Source organism: Panicum virgatum, chromosome 9N, assembly GCF_016808335.1.
Source record: "Panicum virgatum strain AP13 chromosome 9N, P.virgatum_v5, whole genome shotgun sequence".
In the NCBI taxonomy this organism is placed as follows: domain Eukaryota; kingdom Viridiplantae; phylum Streptophyta; class Magnoliopsida; order Poales; family Poaceae; genus Panicum; species Panicum virgatum.
In genome coordinates, this window is record NC_053153.1 from 78636892 (window position 1) to 78650679 (window position 13788).

Genomic DNA, 13788 nt, shown 5'->3' on the forward strand with positions numbered 1-13788 from the left:
CAAATTCAGATTGCAATTCCTTGTCTCTTTCTTCTTATACTGCCCTCTCAAAATGTTTCAAAAATCTGATTATATCAAAACTTGATTTTAAATGGTTCTTCAATGCATTATTGAAGCTTTCACTTAGTTGTGTACTTCTCCCTCCTAAATTGCAGACATCTCTCATATAAGATTCTGCCCATTTTTCTTTGACCTTGTAGATACTATCTAACCAAGTTTGCTTATGCACTTTAGATCTCATGAGGTCAAATACTTATTGAAATGCTGCCTTGTCCTCATAGCCATACATACAAGCACTAAAATCAGATAGAATATGAGATTCTTCATCTTCCTCTTTATCTTCAGTTTCCTTTTCACCTTCACCTTCTTGTGTATGGCTCGTGGAGGCGGTGCAGACGCGAGCTCGGGAGGCGGTGTAGACGCAGGCGCGCGCAACGCTTAGGAGGGAGCGGCGCAAAGGAGGCGGCCCAGACGCGGGAGCGTAGTGCTCTCGCGCGGGAGGCGGCGCAGCCGCGTGAACAAAGCGCGCACGAGGGCTCGCCTAGCCTTTTCCATTGAAAAACGATGGAAGGATAAGATATTTTAGCGGCAGACTTTTCTAGCCATTGGATGTTCAATTCACGGTAGATTTGATAGGAGACGGCAAGGAGTGCCTTTAAAGAGCCACGACACTGAATCTGTGTCCGGCTCCCTGACTCCCGGTACCGGGAACATGACTTTCCTGATTGGGTTCTCTTAGTGTTGTTCCTCCTTTTCTTTTATATTTATTTTGGATAAATTTAAAAAAACATAGTAAATTACAAAAATATGATATGATATAATTAGTTGAACTCCACATGAGTAGATCTATACAGTGAAAATATGATATAATAAAATTAGTAAAAATATTTATGTACTTTTAGATATAGACTTTTCTGGAATTAACTTATAACTATATTTTCTGTGGTTCAATTATGGTGAAATTTTTATGGTGATCTAGTCTTTATATTACTGAAGTAAAAATGTTGTAGTAGAAAATTCGTCCCTCCACGCTGACGGTGGTCCCAAGTCACAATCTCAATTGTCAAGTCACAATCTCAATTGTGACCCCTTTCTCCGCACAATCTACGCGCCGCCATCTGCTGTCGTCAAAAGCATGCAGTTTGTTTGATCTAAGCATAGAGCCACACGGGCTTCATGCCCTTGCAGTGGCTCCTTCCTCTTCCTCCCTCACCTCCTTCCTCCTTTCTTCTCTCTCCTCCTCCTCCTACTCTTGCTTCCCCTTTGCCTCCAATGGAGTTCCTGGGGTAGGGGGGCTTCAGCACCCCTGCCCCCATGCTAGCTCCGCCCCTGTGCCCTCGGATGACGACAAAAGAATCAATAGATGGTTGAGACTAAACCAAAGAGTTCAAGAATATTGTGTTGTACTAAGTAATAGTGAATAAAGAGTTGAGTTATTTTGTACAGAGTTGGTCTCTCAGTGTTGGTGTCTAATAAGATCCGTAGAAGAAGTGGTGTTATACTACTTTTGTACTGTTTCTTGGAAATCAGTGTTAAGTTCATGGACACTGATTTACTGTAGCACAACATGAGCAAAATATGGACAAATTAGGCTTGGATTCATCTCATGAAATAGCCCCCATTTATGCAATTAGTTTTATAATTAGCCTATATTTAATACTTCTAATTGGTATCCAAATATTTGATGTGACAGAATTAAAACTTTAGTCCCAAGGATCCAAACATCCCCTTAGTGGTGGTAGTGTCCACCCATGTGTTTGTACCCTGACGGTAGCAGAAAGCCGAGGTAACCCCTATTGATGTGTTTACTACGATGAAGATGAGAAGGAAGGAGTCACCTCTAATGTCGTGCAGGTGATCGCACAGCATGTCGCTATAGAGCAATGTAGCGGTCATGAAATCGAACTTAATCTCTGGGGGCTTCACCTTCCAATGTGTGTCACTGATATCCCAGATGAGGAACATCGGCTCAAGTTTGGCAGAAATAAGGAATGTAGAAGAACCCGGGCGCGACGGGCGTCTAGAACATCTAGATCCTCGTGATCCATGGTCCATGGGATGAAGCGGGTAGTCAGCGCTAGCCGCGCCAGGTCCTTCTCCTCTTGCACATTGACGACAAAACCCATCACTGGCGGCGAGCGGTGATGCGCGCGGTACGCGCAGCGGGTGCCGTCATTGCAGACGATCCGACTGCACACGAGTGTGGTGCGGAGAAGGTTCTGAGGATCGTCTGGTGGGAGCCGGGTCAGGATCTCCTGCACATTGGGAGAGGCACCACGAGGAGGGCCGCCCGCGTTGGCCGGTGTAAGGAACATGGCCCCATTAGGCCATTGTTTATTATTTTGATGATTGTGTGACAATATAATTAATGGGACTAACAAGTTTGTGAGATCACATTTATAGGATTTTTAGGTTCCATGGATGATATCCAAACCATCCCATCTCCAAGACGTCAAATTCACCGCAGAGATGTGTCCAAAACACCGCAACGATGAGTTGGACAAAGGATGCAGAAAACAGTAGCACCGGTTGAACCGGTGACTAAGCACCGGTCTAACCAGTAGGCTTCGGATACACCGGTGTCCTATCACCGGTGCAATGGGCCATGCAATGCCCTGGCTACGTGGAGAAAGTCAAGTGGCACCGGATGAACCGGTGATGTCAAGATTGAGGCTTCGGTGCAAGCACCATACCATCACTCAGAGACGATGTCAAGCAATGGAGAACAAATGGTTCAGGACTGGTTACACCAGTGCCTCACCAGAGCAATGCACTGGTGCAATATCGCGGAAGTTAAGGAGAAAAGGTTCAGGACCGGTTGAACCGGTGTACCACCGGTGCAATGGACCGGTCTAACCGGTGGCCCTTGTCAGAAGGCCCAATGGCTAGTTAGTGACGTGAGTGACCGGTTACACCGGTGCCCCCTCACCGGTCTAACCGGTGTACTGCGCAGAAAAGCCCCAACGGCTACAAACGACTCTATGGACTTGGTGGGCTATATATGCCATCCCCCGGGCATTTCAAGGTTGCTGGAGTTCAGGAACATCACACCCACATCCAAGAACATCTCCATACCATTTAAGAGCTTAGTGATCATATCTTTAGTTCTTAGCACACATTTGAGAGTGTTAGTGCTAGGTTAGCTCTTTAGAGAGTGAGAGAGGAAGGCTTTGAGCCTTTATGCTATGATTCTTTAGTGAACCAAGAAGATATCTTGGTGCGCCGGCCCCTTGGAGCTTTGAGGCTCGCCGGCAACGTCAACGACCCTCTGACTTGGTGTGGAGCGGCGTGGACGATCTTGTGCGGGGGACGTGGAGACCTCCATCCTTTGTGGAGAAGCTTCTTAGTGGAAATCAGGATCAAGGTGACCGTGGTATTGTCCACGGAAGAGATTTGATTGCCGAGAAGCAATACTCTTAGTGAGTGCTTCAAAATGTGGATGTAGGTGTGCCTTTGTGGCTAACCGAACCATGGGATAAACACCCGCGTCGAAAGTTTGCTTCCTCCTAACCTGCTCTTTACGTTTCCGCATTTCATATTAGCAATTCTTGTGTGCCTTTATTTTCGTAGAGTAGTTTCTTGATAGGAAAGGCTATAAGTTGCTAAACTCTTTTGGGATAGGGATTTCATAATAGAAGAACCGTAGTTCCACATATAGATAGCATATTTTAGTTTAATATTGTGCAATTTAGTTGGAGCCATATGTTAAAGTTTTAAGTTGTCTAATTTACTTCCTCTTCCTGTTAGGCTAGAGCACGATCCGATCACTTCCAGCCGGCGAGGAGTGCTCATGGTTGAGGAGAAAGGAGGACCGGTCTGCCGGTGGCTAGGCGCGGCGGCAGCCTATCGCGGCGGGCGGCGACACGAGTCCGAGCGCGTGGGATTGGGTGTGGCGACGTGAGCGTGGACGGCTCCGTCTCCTGTCTGTTAGGTGCTGATGGGGAATATTTGCCTACGCGTGGGTCCAATGAAGGGAGCCTTTGAATTCGTTTTGGAGGGCTGGGATCGAGACTATATCATATTATGACGTGCCAACCCTATATCACCCAATTTGGTTATATTATGACAAGCCAACCCTATGTCACCCAATCTGAGTCCGCAGCCATGTCTGTCTGTCTGCTCCTCCGTGAAATCAACGTGACAAACTTGGATTCGTTTTTTTGAAGAGCATCGTCTCAGGTCTTGCTGACAGTTCTAAAGCCCATTGTGTGTTACCGTATGTGAAATCTGAATCACAGTGAGAATGCAGGTGAATCAATATCGGGGGGGGGGGGGGGGGGGGGGGGCTCGTTTTTTGCCATTGATGTGGACTGCATCTCGTTCTCAGCAATTCACGGACGAAGAAACCATAAACCAGGTTGTCGAGTCTTTCATGTCTGCTACATGAATAGCTAACTTTGCTAGAATTATATGTTACTTTATCATTAATTCATTTAGGTAATATTATTAGAAAAATTAAATTGTTATCAACACTACATCTACGTGTTTAGGACAGCGGGAGAGGGATCTCCGATCACATTCAGGGCGGGGAGGCGCGTGGGCAACCCGGCCACGTCGCCTAAAAATCGCTGGGCCTTGCGATGCCGATTGGATGGCTAGCGGGGTTTTGGATTGCGGCTGCTGGATTTGTTTCGCTCGGCTCGTGCCGCCTCGCTGGAGACCTAGGTGCTTGACTGCTTGTCTGGCTTTGCACCTTACCCTGCTGCCGACGCCCGAACGCCGCGTGGTCTGACGCTGCTGCGGTCGTGATCCGTTTGGTTGTTGCTGCTGCTTCTTTACTACTACTTTATAACTGCTGGCCGATCGCTGCTGATGGTGGCTTCTTTGCCGATGGGTTATTGTTGTGCTGTTTTCGCAAGCTGCTGCTTGTCTAGCACTGATGCTGGTTCTCATGCCGACGTGTTGCCGCCCTCCTGTATGCCGCATGTTTCTTTACGCAGCATTGCCCCACGGTGTCTCGTCGCTGCTGGTTGCGGCTGAGTGAGGATAAATTCGCTGCGCAGCGTATTTATCTTTTTTTTTTGCGGGTAAAAGAGAGATATATTAATTAGCGCAAAGATTACAATCGTTCTTGATCAGGCCCTCAACGCACGCAGACGCACGGCCTAACCAGACAGCATGTTCCTTCTAGCAAAATGCGCTAACTCATGAGCAACTAGATTACTCTCTCTTTTTACCTTGGTGATACGCCAATCCACCAGCACTTGCGCCTGGTCCTTGGCCTCCTCCAGGATGAAACGGAGCGCCGAACGATCCTCCTTTTGCTGCATAGCTTGGATGACCCGGGCGCAGTCGGATTCAAGAATGATCGAGCCTTGTACCCACTGAGCTGCCAGACGTAAACCTTCTAAGCATGCCAATGCTTCTGCTTCTACTGCATCCTGACATCTGAAGATCACCCGCCAGGCTGCGAGAATTACTTGACCTTCACTATCACGTACGACAACACCAACACCTGCTTCCCCGGATTGAGAGACAAAGGAGCCGTCGACATTGCATTTGGCCCAACCTGTTGGAGGTGGCACCCAACGTGCACTTCCCAACAGCTTTTTTTGACACTCTGTGCCTTTCCTCCTATTGTCTGATACTGGGCAGGGCGCCTTCCCCTTGCCCACTGCCTTATCTGTCGCATGGGGTTCTTCGAATATCGTGGAGTAGAAGGTGCGGAGGCCATGGACAGCTTCTGATATGCTCATAGTGCCAGTTTGGTGCGTAAAATTATTGTGGAGTGCCCAAGTCTTCCACAGCAACAGTTTGAGCTGGTCCCTCACTAACTCTGAACAATGATCCAGTAACAGGAGTAACCAATCCAGCCCCGTGTATCTAAAATGTGACTCATCCGGCAGCTGCCAAAGATCTCTCATGGCCATCCGCAAACTGTTCGCCTGGGGACATGCAACTATGGCATGGAAGCTAGATTCCACTTCTCTACTGCATAATGAACAAATGTCACTAGGCTCCAACTTCCTAATAAATTTTGCACGTCGAGTCGGCAGAATGTCCCTGGCCAGCTTCCAAATAAACACGCTGACTTTAGGTGGAACTCGTCCACTCCAAACACGCGCCCACAGCTTCCTTTCCCCACCCGGAGCTGAACTGGTTGCCTGACTTTGCGGTGTCGTTCTAATCTTGAGGGCCAAATTATAGGCACTACGAACAGAGAAGAGTCCGGTCTTCTCCATGTGCCAAGCGATGAAATCATCAGGCGACCTGGGCGGTAACTTAATCTTGGCAATTTCATCAGCATCTGCAGGATTAAAAATTTGGATTAGCTTGTCGAAGTCCCAACCTCTACCTTCGATATCCAGCAACTCTGAAACCCAACGTAGTCTGCATCGACCTTGCTTGGTGGTCACTCGGAGCAACAGTTCCCGCGGGATCCATGGATCCCGCCAAATACGGATTTGGGATCCATTGCCCACTCGCCAAATAATTCCTTGCTTCAGGAGCTCGAGACCATGTATGACAGCTTGCCATGTCGCTGAAGCATTGGAACAAAAGGCTGTGTCCACTAAACTTCCTCTTGGATAGTATTTCGCTTTCAGTAATCTGGCACAGAGGCTCTCTGGTTATTGGATTAGTCGCCAGGCTTGTCTTGCCAGCATAGCTTGGTTGAACAAGCGAAGATCCCTTAATCCCATTCCTCCACAACATTTCTTCATTCACATCTCGTCCCATGCGATCCATGCTGTCTTTCTTTTGCCGTTCTCGACCCCCACCAGAACTCACGGATGATGCTGGTGAGATCGTCGCACAACCCAAGAGGGAGTTTGAAGATGCTCATAACGTAAGTCGGCAAAGCTTGGGCGACAGCCTTAATAAGGATCTCTTTTGCAGCAATCGACATGTGCTTCTCACTGTAATCCTTTAGGCGCTTGCTTAGTCGTTCCTTAATATATTGGAACCCGGGGCCCTTCATCCTACCGAGAGGTGTTGGTAGCCCCAAGTACCTAGCCTCGAACACTGTCTTTTCTACCTGCAGGATGAACTTAACTTGGTCCTGCATATCAGTCTGACATTTATCAGTGAACAAGATCGAACATTTAGATGGGTTTATCTGTTGACCAGTGCATCTGCCATAGGTTTCCAGCACATCCTTTACTTCGGTAGCCTGCTCAGCTGTGGCCTTAAAGAACAACAATGTATCATCTGCAAAGAGGAGATGTGATATGCCCGGTGCATTCCTGCAAATCTTGAGTTCTTCCATAGCACCTGAGTTTGTTTTATCGTTCCTCGTTTTTCATACTCTTTTAAGTTTTCGTTGCGCCCATTCACTGTCTCTACCTACTTCCGTCTGCTATCTCTATTAGAGGTTGGATATTCTTTCTTTTTATTTGTGGATATTTCTCATGGTGTGTTCTTGCGGTTCGTTTATTCCGTTGGTTTCTGTTGATTCTTGTTTCTTCGGCTGTATTTAGTTCCCATGGGAAAACACTGCAGCACACTGTAGCACTTTTCGTTTGTTTGTGGTAAATATTGTCCTACCATGACCTAACTAGGCTCAAAAGATTCGTCTCGCAACGAACATCAAAACTATGCAATTAGTTTTTTTATTTACCTACATTTAGTACTCCATGCATGGGTCAATTGCTATATTTAATGTTTTGATGTGATGGAAAGTTTGGAAAGTTTGTGGGATCTAAACACACCCTTCCTTGTCTTCTTGTTTTCTTTCCTTCTTTTTTCTATTGCCTCGTCCGGCGGTATTCTTTTCTTACATGGTTTGTGTAAGGAAGCTTTGGGCGCTTTCCGATAAGAATACGCTTATGTTCTATTATGTGAATATTTTGATCAACCATGGGCTCATCACTTTCCTAGTAAAAAACGGTCATTTCCTCTCATTTTAGCGATGTGGTATTTTTTTTATGGTAATGACTTAACAATGGCCGGCCGTGCGAAAGCGCTCTCGTACGGCACCCACGTGCCCCCCGCACACCGCACACGCGCGTGAGTGGTCCACCAATACCCAACCTTATCTCTTTCCTGTGCTTGTCCTCCTCCCCGCACCGCGGCAGCCCACGAACAGCCACCGCCACCATTCTGCCCCGCCGCCCACGAGCCTGGGACGCCGCTCCCCAGCACCCACGACCGCGTCCTGCGCCACCGCGTACTGCGTGTCCTCCCGCTTCGCGAGCCGGCACTAGAGCCCCGACGACGACCCCGCGTGCCCCTCCTCAGCACCGTGGCCGCGTACCACGCGTGCTCCCGCTCCGCTTGCTTTACTGGAGCCCCAATGATGACCTCCGCACGCCACTCTTCGGCCTCGTACCGCGCCACGACGCCGTCGAGCTACCTCACGATCTCCGCCAATAGCACCCAGACTCAAGGTACGCATGGGATGGGGATGCAGGGGCAGCTCAGCGCGGTGGGCGGGTGCTCCTCTAGGTAGCTGGATTCATGGAGGCGGGCGATTTTTCCATTGCGTTTAGGGCAAATCTCCACGATGCCCCGTAAGGCCATAACCATTCATTTCAACGCCATCCATTTCTCATTTTCATGTTCTTCACCCTTTCTCTATCTAGGGTTAGCCTCTCCCTCCTCTATCTCGCTCGTTCCCTCATCGATTCATCATTGTTGCCCTCAGATCTGGCAATTTCATGCAGTGGAAACTATAGATCGGGGATGGTGATGCAAGGGGCAAGCTCGGAGGTGAATCATTGCGCTGTTGTTTCCATGGATTTCGTTGATTGTTCATTGCGAAGCGAACTAATTTTGGGCGAATTTTTTCTGGTCAATTTTAAGGTGCTGATGCGGGTGAATTCAATTGTTGGAGGTGGAGCTGATGCACACAAAGGTGAGAAATCGTTTGTATAGGAGTCATTGGTTTTTTCATTTGGAAATGATTTGATTTTGGGTGCTCATTTTCCTGGGTTGTATTTGTAGAGGGAGAAGCCCAAATTGAGCAGGACGGAGGAGGAGGAGGAGCTCCGCACATAATGGCGAGTCTTGATTCGAGCGTGGTGTGGCTGCTAATCGAATGGTACTAACGCGATGCGGCTGCTTCTATGAATTGTAGAAATTAAAGGTGTGCTGATGACGGTGCGGCTGCAGTAGGCGAGCTAGAGAGGGCGCTAGACAAGTCTGATGCCTAGGCTCCGATTCCAAGGTCAGCATTCCCCTTTGGATAGGGGTCGCTTGAATTACTAGATAAGAATTGTGCTTGTTTTTTTAACCTGTTTCTGGGAGTTGGATGAAATTATTGCAGGTTGTGGACTTGGGAGTTCAAGTATGTATTAAGTTGTTGGACTGGATACAGTAGCCTTAAGGACTGAACTCTATAGAGCTAATGGAGGATACATTGTATGTGTACATGTGCATTTGCTCACAAGTTCGATCACTCGCAAAATGAATCTGTGCTAATTCTTTTGGGGAGTACCATATATTTGTGTTATGTGGTTCAATGCTCCCGTGCTTGAGGCCATTCTTTGTACTTGCAGAAATTAAAAATCGTTGTTGAGGCAATTCTTTGTACTTGCAGAAATTAAAAATCGTTTCAGGAGTTGAATTCTATTCAGTATTCTATTGGATAAAAATTTCTTTGTCTCTGAAAAATAATATAGACTGGGGCAAAAGGAAGCAGAGGCCTTATGTTAAAATCGTTATTAGACAATAGCCTGTGCATGTAAGTTATAACTTGTACATATGATATCTTGATATTTTAGAACGAGTACACAGGTGGTAATGACTTTTCAGAGCCTGTGCATTGAAGGAGACTTTGTCAGGTCTCTAAATTTTCTTACAGGAGCAAGTGCAGGAGAACATATTCCTGTCTCTGAGGGAACATACCAAGAACACTGAGAAGAAATGTGCTACTGCTCTACAAGAACCAGCAAAAGGCATTGTGTTTGCAAGAATCATAATCAGGTAACACATGCAACTGCATCGTGCTTTTAGTTTTTTCCTAGACACTTACCTTGCATTTTTATTTATCTCTTTCAACTTGCTAGTGGTGGCTGCGCGTTGATGGGGCCGGAGCATGGCGACCATGACCTCTCCGATGTTCTCTTGGTCCTCTTGGTCTGGATCTCATGGCGCCAGGTTAGCATTCTTGTCTTGAGATAGATTAGCGCATGAGAACAGGGGATATTAACTTATGAAATGCTTAACTAATATCATTAAAGTGCCTATATATGGAACATTAATTAAAACACTTACGATATTGAAGAGCATTGAAAAGTACTGACCAATATAAGGCTATAGGGTTATGAAGTCTTTATTTTATTGAAACTACTGGTAGCTGGAATGTAAAATGCTTAAATGATATTATCAGAATGCGTACTTAGTATCCTCTAAAATATTTATGATGTGTTCCTTATTATGATACTATCAAGAAATTTTCATTTTATTCTGTACTGATGCGTACTTGATAAGTTATAAGAATCTGGTACAAATCTCACTAAGTGGATTTTATAGGGATGAAACAGTTTTTTTGTTTTTTGGGGGGGGGGGGTCCCATCCCTTCCTACACGTATTTCTACACTTGTCCATACTGTTACATATGTTCGCAAAAAAATATAGAACCACAACAGGAAACAAGTCAGGAGATCAGGATTATATGTATCGTATGCTAAAACAACAAGCATTTTACCCAATGTAGTTCAGCATTTTGATTTGGGGATTTTTGTGTGGTGTTTGCTTTTTGGAGATGGTCACGGAGTAGAATACTCGTGTGCTCATCCTCGGTTTGATTTTTTACAGTCATCATTCTGGGTAAACATTGCTGTTCCTAATCACTGGTGAGCTACCCTCATTGCTGGGATCATTTTTGAAATTTGTTCCACACTTCATTCTAAGCAACTTTTCTATTTGACACAAACATTAATCTGATCATAAACAAACAATAATATTCTATTAATTAGGCAAACCACCATTTATGTGTTGGCTAGTTTATGGGCATTTCTGATGTGTTTGTTTGCTCCTATTTGATATGTTTGCATATGAATTTGTGTAGATTACGGAATATGCTTCACAAATCTTTATCTCAGTTTTGGCTCAGCAAATCAGCAGCTTAGCGTTTCCGCTTGAATTGCCTTTTTTAGGCCGGCATCATTGATCCATTCTATCTGAGTGCTTGAGTGCAATACAAAAGATTTGCATCTTGATCATCTATAGGAAATCACGATCAAATTCTGGTGGTAGCTCGTTTAGATCCATTCTATCTTGCTTTTTTGCTTTTTTTTCTTTTTTTTTTCAAACTGCAGAACAACAAATCTGATTTTTTATACAACAGTAACATATATGCATCAAAGCAATATAAGTCATTTTAACAGGCAATAATGTGTTCTAAATAGGCATATCAGTGTTTCTTAGTCAGGCAATTATTCATTTTCTTTTCTTCCAGATTTTTTGCTTAACCAGCATCAAAGCAATATAAGTCATTTTAACGGGCAATAATGTGTTCCAAAATTATGCATATCAGTGTTTCTTAGTCAGGCAATCACGCATTTTCTTTCCTTCCAAATTTCTTGCTTAACCAGCATCAAAATAGTATAAGTCATTTTAAGAGGCAATAATGTGTTTCTAAACCGGCAGATCAATATTTCTTGGTCAGGTAATTATGCATTTTTTGTTTCTTCCAGATTTCTTGCTTAATCAGCATCGAAATCACTAATCAATGTTTTTTACAATTTAATCAGGTCTACAACAGTACATGGGGATGGAGGGCAACAAGCTGTATCTACCAAATCAGTTCAGAAACTTCAACACAAGCAGTTTAGTTTTGTCCGTCAAAAGCAACTTTTTCGGCATCACAAAACAGATGTGTCATGGAGAAATGTGATTGTCCTGAGAGCATATGCTTCTGTTGTAGTTGCTTCGTTGTAATTGATTGATTATATATTTTTACCAAAAAAGGAAAGATATATGTACATAATTTGTCTTTTTTCCAAAAAAAAAAGAGGAAGGGCCGTACGGCCGGCCGTAGGTTAGCCGGGCCTTTTTTTATTTTTCGGTTCTTTTCTTCTTCTTTTAGGCTATGATGCCTCTATTAGAGGTTGGATATTCTTCCTTTTTATTGGATATTTCTTACAGTGTGTTCTTGCGGTTTGTTCTTGCCTGGTTATTCCATTGGTTTCTGTTGATTCTTGTTTCTTCCTTGTTTTCTTTCCTTCTTTTTCTATTGCTTCATCCGACATCATTCTTTCCTTACATGATTTGTGTAAGGAGGCCTTGGGCGCTTTCGGATAAGGATACGCTTATGTTTTATTATGAATATTTGATCAACCATGGGCTCGTCACTTTCCTGTTAAAAAAATGGTCCCTTTCTTCTCATTTTAGCGACATGGTATTTTTTATTTTTCGGTTCTTTTCTTCTTTTATGATGTAGAATATACACACAGATCATGCATCAAATGACTTCAAAACTGAATCAATATATCCTGACACGTGTTATATTCTACATACCTCAGAACATGAACATACCATGTAGAATACAACCTACAACGTCATAATTCTATGCGACAGATGTAGAGAAGAATTGTTATTTATCTACCGAAACCTCTTTCTATATATTTATCTACCGAAACCTCTTTCTATATAGACCTGTTTTTGGGCACGTGCAGACCGCGCAGGCCCCCAAATTCGAAGGGCCCCCAAAATACTAGGTATACATTAAGTATTATGATGTAGAGATTTTAATTTAGTTGCTTGTTGGTTCAATTTGGGACAAAACATGACCCAAATTGCTCCTGGAATCGTAGGTGTATCGCTTGCTGCTTCATTTCGCACATCGCGCTTGCCGGCTGTTGTCGCATGGTATTCACTATCCTGCCGAGTGCCAACCTGCCAGTGCGCCACCGCCCGCCACGCCAATGCGCTCACGGCAGCACAACCTCACTCACCACCACCATCCACCTAGATGGCGGACCGTCAGACCGTAGTATGCACCGACGACATCAGCGGCGGCCGCGTCGCGACTTCGGCTAGATATGATAATAATTATTGAAACATTTTGTTTACATATAATATGTTATAGTATATGTCATTTTTATTGTAGTTATCTGTTATTACTAGGCGACTAGGGCCAGTTTATTGTTTCGCACAGGGCCCCGGATTTGCCGGTACGGCCCTGTCTCTATAAATACATACATGTTTCTAATATACTGCCACTATTCCCCAGCTAACTCTACCGCAATCATTTGTATCCCCGCGCGCTCGCCAAATACTAGTAGATGGAGTAGAAACTGCGCCCCAGTGCGCTCGGCGCGCAGCCTGCAGGGCATGTGGTGGATTCTGAGCTGCATGCAGGTTGGTACTGCCAGCCCACTTCGAGTTCAGTTCGTGGACGGGCGGTTCGGCCCAAATAGGCCCATCCGAATTTGGTACAGTCATTTTCTCTCAATTTCTTGGTAGGACTCCAACTTGTACGCATACCATTTGACCCTAGCACTGCAGACCATGACCGCAGGCACTCGAGTCAATGCTTGGCCATTTCAGTAGGAAAAAAAAACACCAATCTGCTACAGTCGCTCACATGCGGTTTGCTTCTTCCAGTAAGCTAAAAGCCATCTTGGCACATGGATCGATCAGTCCACGATAAGCTCGTGACCTCGTGTCCAAGCAAAGGCAGTCGCCACGAATCAACTCCTTTTTTTTTCTTCCATTTTTGCGTTTTTTTTATCCATCAAAATTAATCATCCTTAGAAGCAGTAGGCATGGCGGGCACTCGATCAGGCCGGGCGGCCGGATGGACGGACCAGAGACGCATGAACCCCACCTCTGCCATGCCAACCGCATTACGCACACTACAAAAAATCCAGAAACTTTCGGCGGCTATATTTATTATCGGCG